Below are 8,305 nucleotides of genomic sequence, written 5' to 3'. Positions count from 1 at the left end.
CGTCCATCTTTTGATTTCAGCTCAGGTCGTGTTCATAGTGTTGTAGGATGGAGCCGTGCATAGGGTTCCATGCTGACTGTGGAGCCTGCTTAAGATTCTCTCTCCTCCTCAGCCCCCTCTCCACTCACCCTCTCTCACTATCTAAAATATGGCGCACCTGGGTGGCTCAGTCAATTAAGCATCTGACTTCAGCTTATGTCATGGTCTTGTGTTTGTGGGTTCAAACCCCGCATCGGGCTCTGTGCTGACAGCTTGGAGCCTGGAGCCTGCTTCAGATTCTGTGTCCCCCTCTCTCTCTGCCCCTCTCCCACTCATGCTCTGTCTCTCTATCTCTCTCAAAACTAAATAACAAGTATTTTAAAAAATAAATAAATAAAATAGAATTAAAATAAGTAAATAAAATATACACATTCATTTATTAAAAAACAAAAAAGAACTACTGCTGGTTGATGATTAGCACTTTTTCACTCTAGATATACTATTCTATAATACTATATTTAATCACTAACAAAAGGACATTCATGGGGCACCCGGGTGGCTCAGTTGATTAAGTGCTCAATACTTGATTTGAGTTCAGGTCATGCTCTCATGGTTTGTGAGTTCAAGTCCTGCACCCCACATCAGGCTGACTGCACTGACAGTGCAGAGNACCTCCATAATTGCTATAAATGTACTGTTTATTTTTAAAATTTCAAATGCTTTGCTTTATTACCAGTATCTTCCCTCCCATGCTATTAAAAACACATTCAACTTAAATACTCTCAGTGGGAAAAAACAACTCAGGAATATATAGTACTACATTTTACAGTTCACAAAATTTAAAAGCAGGCAGTGGTAAAAGCTAATGAGAGTCCCCTACAAGAAAAGAATTGGTACACCATGTTCTCAGCCTTCACAAGAGCAAAATGATGGCTGTGTGCCTACAAGATGAACTGAGATTAACTAAATATGCATGGAGATTTAGACTGTGTGTCGTGAGACATGCATGGATCCAAAAATCCTATTGTAAACACAGCGGTCAAGTTTGAAAGCACTTTTAAAAGTAGGATCTCTTCTTCCTGACACCTGAGTCACTCGTTGATAGTTGGTTGGGTACTTAAAAAATTACATAAGGTCTTTTAAACATATAAATACTCAGAGGTATTATGATGACTCAGGCCAGCTATTTCATCTCAGAAAGGAAAGAAAAAAAGAGGAAGAAAAACGAAGCATTTATCAAATATCACCCAGGTACCATATGCTTTCATTTACTCATCTTGTTGGTCTTCACGACATCCCTGCTGTGAGAATGTTATTAATCCCAGCTTGACAGGTGGAGAAATCGAATCTTGATGAGGACAAGGAACTTGCCTAAGGTAGCATGGAGAGTTTGTGCAGAGCTGAGACTGACACTCAAGTTTTCCTGACCCCCAAATGCATGTCATTTCTACTACATAACTCCACCGTGATAGAATCTTTTGAATTACCTGCTTCTCACATTTCACTTTGTTGTGCTTTCTTACTTTTATTTACCTACTCTGAACTTTCTCCCCCAAACATCGCTTCTATTCAATTTCTCATTAACAAAAGCATAACAAGCAATTTACCCTTACATATATACCAAAATTTTAATTAATAGTACGTTGTGCTATTCTAAAAAATACCATGTTTCAAGATGTTTTCACACATGCTACCGCTCTTTTACTTCAGCATAGCAGAAAAGGGAATATGAAGAGAATGGAATCAGCATGCTGACCACTTTACAAATGTAGGTTTCTATCTTCTTAATAATCATGCAAGTAGTAGGAAGTATATCTATTTTACAGATGAGGAACTGAGGCTCAGAGTGAAATGATGAGTAGTGTCAGTATTCAAATCCTCACTTGTCTCTCTTCAGTACCCTTTCCTCTTAAATTATATAACCTTCCCTTTAAACCATGTTTAACCCAAAAGACATACACAAAAGGGAAAAAAAAAGTTTTCAAATTTAAAACTCAACTTCAAAGATATGTCCTCTCTCAAAACTTCTCTGATCCTCCCTCTTCACCCTTTCTGTGTAGACTATTGTGTGCTGTATACGTCAACATAGTGTAGGGTCCACAAAAATAAATAGCATGTTGTTCCTGCCCTTGAAGTGCTTACAGTCTAGGAAGGAGGGAAAAGATTACAATTGAATTAACTCTAAAATCTCAGAGCATGCAGTCAAATAAATTGACTGAATTAAACTATGAAGTGCAAACTGAATATATAAATTGGAAATAATGCGACTGACTGATCCTGAAATGAGAGATTTTATGAGCTTTAAGCAATGGAAGGACACACAAGAAAAAAAGCACAATAGCTCTGATGTTTTTCTTTTCATAATATAGGTCATTTATATTCTTTTGTGAATTCCTCTTCCATAATCTTTGCAATTTTTTTTTCTTTTGGAGTGCTTTTCACTCTTCTGATTTGTAAGAGATCTTATATTTCGAATGCACTCACACATCGTATGCCATAGTGTCTGGAAATATTTTTTCCAAGATGGACTTTTGCTTTTGAGTTTTGAGAATGGGTTTTAGTGGATTTTTTATTGTTTTAAGAATTTTTTTAAGTTTGTTTATTCATTTTGAGATACAGTAAGTGCCGGGGGGGAAGGACACAGAGAGACAGAGAGAGGAGAGAGAACCAGAAGCAGGCTCCATGCACTGTCAGCAGGGAACCCTACATGGGGCTTGATCTCACCAACTGTGAGATCATGACTTGAGCTGAAATCAAGAGTCTGCAGCTAAACCAACTGAGCCACTCAGGCACCCTGGTTCTTAGTGGATTTTTAATCCTTATGTTATGGTTAATCTTTTACATTATTCTTTCTTTTCCATTTATTTTATTTAGAAAGATCTTTCTACACTTGACCTGAAACAATTATTTACCATATTTTGCAATTATCTTTAGATTTTTTTTTTGTATATTTAACATTCTAATCAATCTGAAAGTTATTTCAGTGTATGCTGGAAGGCAGCAACCTAACTTAAATATTTTAAAGCAATTATTCACCACTATTGTATGAAATATAGTGTTGCATTGATTTGGCTCGCCATCAGTACTGTAAGTTCAGTTCTTACATACTTTCTTAGTTTTCTATTGTTTTAAACTGGCAACTTTCTCCTCCTTTCTTTGTTTTTCCTCTTTCTCTTCCTCCTCCTTTCCCCTTCTCTTTCTCTTCATTTTTCCTTTTAAGTGTCTCATACCACTGAAAGTTGTTGAGCTATAGAGTGATACAATTAGCCCCAATCTGAAGAACAATTCATGAAGTACTGGTGACAGGAGACACAGAAAACCAACAGCGCCCTGGTATAGGGTGGAGGCAATGAAATAAAAGGAAGCCAAATGTGAGATACTGTGGAAAGAAAAACTGCTTGCTGGAGCAATTATCTAGAGGTAGGATATAAGAGAGAAGGGACAGCCAAAATGCTCCCACAGAGCTCTAATGCAGGTGGTAGTATTAATAAGAAATAGAGAAACCTGGAAGAAGAAAACAGGAGGGAAAAACAGAAAGAGAATAAGATTTGGTAAGGACTGATGACTGGCCCCACCTTAGAATTCTTATTGAATAAATTCTAACCTAAGCTTGTGACTTGGAGATTGGTGCCACGTCGACAGGTAAAATAGCATTTGAGGTACAAAAAAAAAAAACAAACAAAAAAACAAATAAAAACTTGCTATGCTCATCACCTAACTGAACAACCATTGAATTAATAAGAAAATAAATATTCCACACACTCTAAGAAAATCTGTGTCATTTTAGTTCCTTGCCAGAAAGGGAAAAGATACAAAGAAACAAAGTGCAGTTTACAGAGCACGATATTACAGATATTAGTCTTAGTTTTTCCTTCTTTGTATGAAATACAAAACACTATGAAATAAATAAACAAAAGTGTAGCATCCTGTTTTGAACACCACTGAGCTTTTGGAAACTAGTTGCTTCTCTTATTTACTGATTAACTACAGCCTCTATACAAATTATTTCTCTTGAAAGGTTGTTGGAGCTTTTGCTTCTGTATGGAGAAGAGGCATCTGGAGCATTCTTGAGGCTTCCAGACGATTCACATCCACCTGCGTTTCTACTTCCCAGGTCTCTTACATGCCACAGAATCCAACACTTCAGTGATGTCTCTCCTTCATTTAGCTGCAAAGCAAGAGGAAGGATCAAGTGGGATCAGGGGACAATGGAGAGGGATAAAAGCTGGACTAACTGAGGTTTTGGATGAAACTGTTATCTCCATTTGGTGTACCAGATGTTAACATTCCATGCTCATTTAAAGAGAGTTCTTTGATTGGTCTGACAAAGGTTTTGAGGAATGTAATTCATTAGTATGAGAGCTTTGTCATGGTTCAGTAACCACTAAACTCCCTTCATTGTGTAATCCTGGGTACATCTATGAAATGGTCCCTGATTTATTACAGTAACTTTGTTTTGCATTGAAAAGGGGATTCTTCATTTACACCAGCCCACGGTTGAAAGTATGAGCTTTTATTTTTTTGCCTTTCTTCATCACCATACTTGGACAAATTTTTTGACTCTTACACGACATCCTTTCTTCCCTTCTTCCTTATCTATAGTCCTCACTCATCCTTACTATACTTTTTAAATTTCTATAGGTTTTTCTCTTCTTACTTACTTATTACCTGATTCCTCCTCTGACTTCCCCCAAGATACGATGACAAACAATGAAAAAATAATAAAGAAAAGCTATAGCCAAGAGGCCTAGACCCTGGTGCCAGCTCTATTCCTAATTAAGCATGTGACCTTGATCTAATGCTTTCACTTTTCTGGGGCTATTAATTGAGATGATGAGACTTGGCTTTTTCCATCTCTAAACCTCTGTTTTCTGCTTCAAACAATATTAAGACATTATTGAGTCAACCAATGTGCTCTAACTTTTCTTCACTTGCAGAAAATCAACAAATGAATGAGAGCTGCCATGTTTAATGTAATCATTAGCAGCAGGTGTCTATAGATGTTTAAATTTAAGGTAATGAAAATGAAATAACTTTAAAAAGTCAATTCTTCAGATGTGTTAATAGCATTTCAAGTGCTTAAAAGCCACATGTGGCTAGTGATTACCATATTGGACAGTGCAGATATTAAGACATTTATACCATTGTAGAAAGTTCTAGTGGACAGCACAGAATTAGAACAACCTAGTATGTATGAAAGACCATTGCAAAATACGTAGACATAGAAATTATAATCATTGCCTTCAAGAAGCTTGCAATTAAGAGGAAAAAAATACAGACTTACAGTGTTTAAAAAAGAAAAAAAAACTGTTCATAGCTGCATTAAAGAAGACGTCAAAATGTAATATATGGTCTGGTTTCCTATCAGTCCTTCCTTATTTTCAGTTTCACACCCTTAAGAAGAAAAACCTATACTAGAACATCTGTACATTCCCTTTGGGTTTTAACTGACAAGGATTCTATAATTCTGCTAGATATATAAGTTTCTGTGATCACCTTTAGTCTAAGTCCACCATAAGGAAATGATAGGATTAAAATGAGCCTTGAAACATATTTGAGGTTGGAATAAGCAGAGAAATAAAAGGAAGGTATATGTGGAGGATGGTGAATTAAAGACAAGATATGCCAAAATACATCAACTCAACCCAGAAGGTCCCCTTACACTGATGGTTTTAAGGAAGATGTAGTGATCATAAGTCAGGAATGGGGATTCCTGCTTAGGTTGGGAACTTTAAATCTAAACTAAAATTCTGTTCAACTCTAAGTATCTTAAATTATGACGGTATGAATTGGAGTTGATGTATATAGTGAGTGTTGAGGGCGTATGAAAACAAAGGGGACAGAAATTATTTGTTAGCTTATGGCATCCAAAGCAATAAAAAGTTAGCTTGTATCCTCCTTTCCCAACTGGGGTGGGGTATAGGGACCAAAGAGAAATGCATTTGGAACACTCAAGAACAAGAAATGTAAGAGGATCATTAACATCCCTCTACCCTGTTGAGGAATATTGTATAAAAATAAAAATACAGTGATTTGGCTATCTGGAATTCTTGCAACTTCATCACATAAGTTTCAGCTTCTTAGACTAGATTGTTCAGAAACTCCTCTGAATCTCTCTGGCCTCAAGGATGAAAACATGATTAAGTCATTCCAGAGAGCAAAATAATGTACTTTCCCAAGAACAAGGAATGTGTCCCTGCCTAGTTGGAAGGATGTTCTTTCAACATGTCTACCTTCCTGATGGGAATGAGTTTCAGAAGTCTGTAATCTCATCAAAGGAAGCCAAGTGGCAGAGACTCTCTCCACAGGGGAAGCTAATCAGCAAATCTTCCTTTCTTTTTGTCCAGGCCCTATTCATTGTTTTCCTGGGGACTAGTTTCCAAGCTATTGAAGTTTTCCTTGATCCCTCTCAACCTTCAATCAGATTTGAGGAAGTGATGATTTCCCCCCTTGATTCTTTCTTTATGCTCACCCTTTTGAATTAAAGAGTTCAGTCGGGTCTTCACACAATACTTCGTCAGCTTAGCATTTGACACTTTGTGGTCTTAGACACTGGCCTAAAATGCGTTTGGATGCAGAGGTTCCCAAAATGGCTACCTTCCCAAGGCAAATCTTCCACAGGTCTGGGCAAACAGTTCTGGATATAAGGTAATCCTGGTGCCTTCAGGATGTATCAGGAATCTTCAAGACTGAGAACCATGTAGAACAGATTATACCCCAGTGAAATGATTCAAAGCTGAAACTCTCCTGTTGAAAAGAAATGGGATACTGAGGCAAAATTTACCAACTTTATTAGAAAAGCACGTGAATCTGTAGACTTTAATGCCACAAATTCACAGGGAGCTCCTTTTTTTACACAACTAAATGAGGCAATCCTGACTTCTTTTTTCTTACCTTTCCTTTGCCTACTAACCAGAGTGATCTAGGAATACTTTTCTTTATAGAAAAATGGGAAAGCAAGAGCTTCTTAGCTAAACACAGAAAGATACTTAGTAGATAAGTCGTAGTCTTGCTAACCCACTCCAATGATTGTTAGGCTTTGTCTTTCCATTAAACACACATGTTGGAGAACCAGACTAAATGTCATCTTAGGAGTCCTGAGATGAGTTGCTGGAGCCTGGGTGAAGGAAAAGAGGAATATTGGAGTGTATGCTTTTGAGCTAAAAGGCTCAGTTTTTTAAATATTACTTTGATAAACTAGTACTTGCATGACAGCCATTTTGGTAGCAACTTCCAGTCAATAGTTGACCAGCCACCACCTTCTCTAGTCTGTGAAGAAGTGATTGTACGTGAGAATGGTAGTCCAAGTGCACATTCTGTTCCCTGCTATCAACGAAATGTGGAATTGTATTGTTCCTGACACGTATTTTCCTGCTACCTGCTATAATATCAGTCATATTATGACACAGTTAGCCAAGACAAACCAGACATTGTGTGGCTTCAAAGGTCTTCTTATTCTGTTTTTCTGAAGCCCACTTAGGAGAGGTAGTAGCTGAAACCTGAGAAGGAGAAATGCTTCTAAATTGGTAGGGAGCCTACAGGGACTGCCTACTTAATCATCATCTTTATAACCAGCGCTGAGAGACTGTAACACTATCCCAGTCACACAATAAATGTTAGCAGTAGTCACATAAAAAGTTTCCTTTCCTTCTTCTTGTAGATTCCCTAGTGCTACAAAGGCATCCTATTTTGTATACATTCTCTAAACAATGTGTTTAAGACATATTGAAATACTTTTACTTACAAGCACCAGAAAGCAGCTCCTCAGCTTCAAATTAGACATCTTGGAGGGTGTCAGGGAAATAAACACAGAACCACATAACGATTCTCATAAACAGTTGAATTTATCTCTTGGCAACTTTTCACAACACCTTAAGCAAACAGGGTACCCATGCGTGAAAGAGAAATAATCAGACGCATGGCCTTAAGTGACAGGATGTAGATTATAATAAGAAAGGCTGCCTTTTTATTCGTCCCCCCTCCCTATTACCCATTGAACTCCCACCCCCAAAGCCATCTGAGAAACCCACCACTATACAAATTCAAACAAATCTCACTCCCCCTGGAAACTCTGTTCCCACAGCTCAGGATCAAGTGTTCGCCTCCTGAAACTTCACTTCAAATGTCTAGGGGGTTGTGAGACAATAACACCATGTCATTTTCTATCTTATTCAAATGAAAGATGGGGTCTTCCAGGAGTCTTTCCTGGCTCAACTGGGAGTAGCCAATACTACCTTCTGGATTTGAAAATGTCTTGAAGCTTGTAGCTGTCAGTAGACATTACATATGGGGTCTCTTGTAGAGAATCAGTAGTTAGGCTAGCACT

General features: G+C 37.7%; 1 long non-coding RNA gene across 1 annotated transcript; it reads right to left on the bottom strand.

Annotated features, from left to right (window-relative positions):
• Window positions 1–3,746: 3,746 nt before the first annotated feature.
• On the bottom strand, window positions 3,747–6,764 carry LOC144226757 (uncharacterized). Its single transcript, XR_013333729.1, has 2 exons — window positions 6,452–6,764; window positions 3,747–4,147 (listed from the first exon to the last, which is right to left on the bottom strand). It is a non-coding gene; the product is annotated as an uncharacterized LOC144226757 (long non-coding RNA).
• Window positions 6,765–8,305: the final 1,541 nt, after the last annotated feature.

The sequence above is a fragment of the Crocuta crocuta genome, unplaced genomic scaffold (assembly GCF_008692635.1).
Source record: "Crocuta crocuta isolate KB4526 unplaced genomic scaffold, BGI_CrCroc_1.0 scaffold959, whole genome shotgun sequence".
Taxonomy (NCBI): Eukaryota; Metazoa; Chordata; class Mammalia; order Carnivora; family Hyaenidae; genus Crocuta; species Crocuta crocuta.
Note: the sequence above shows the minus strand (reverse complement) of the source record. Positions and strands in the feature narration are given on the sequence as shown.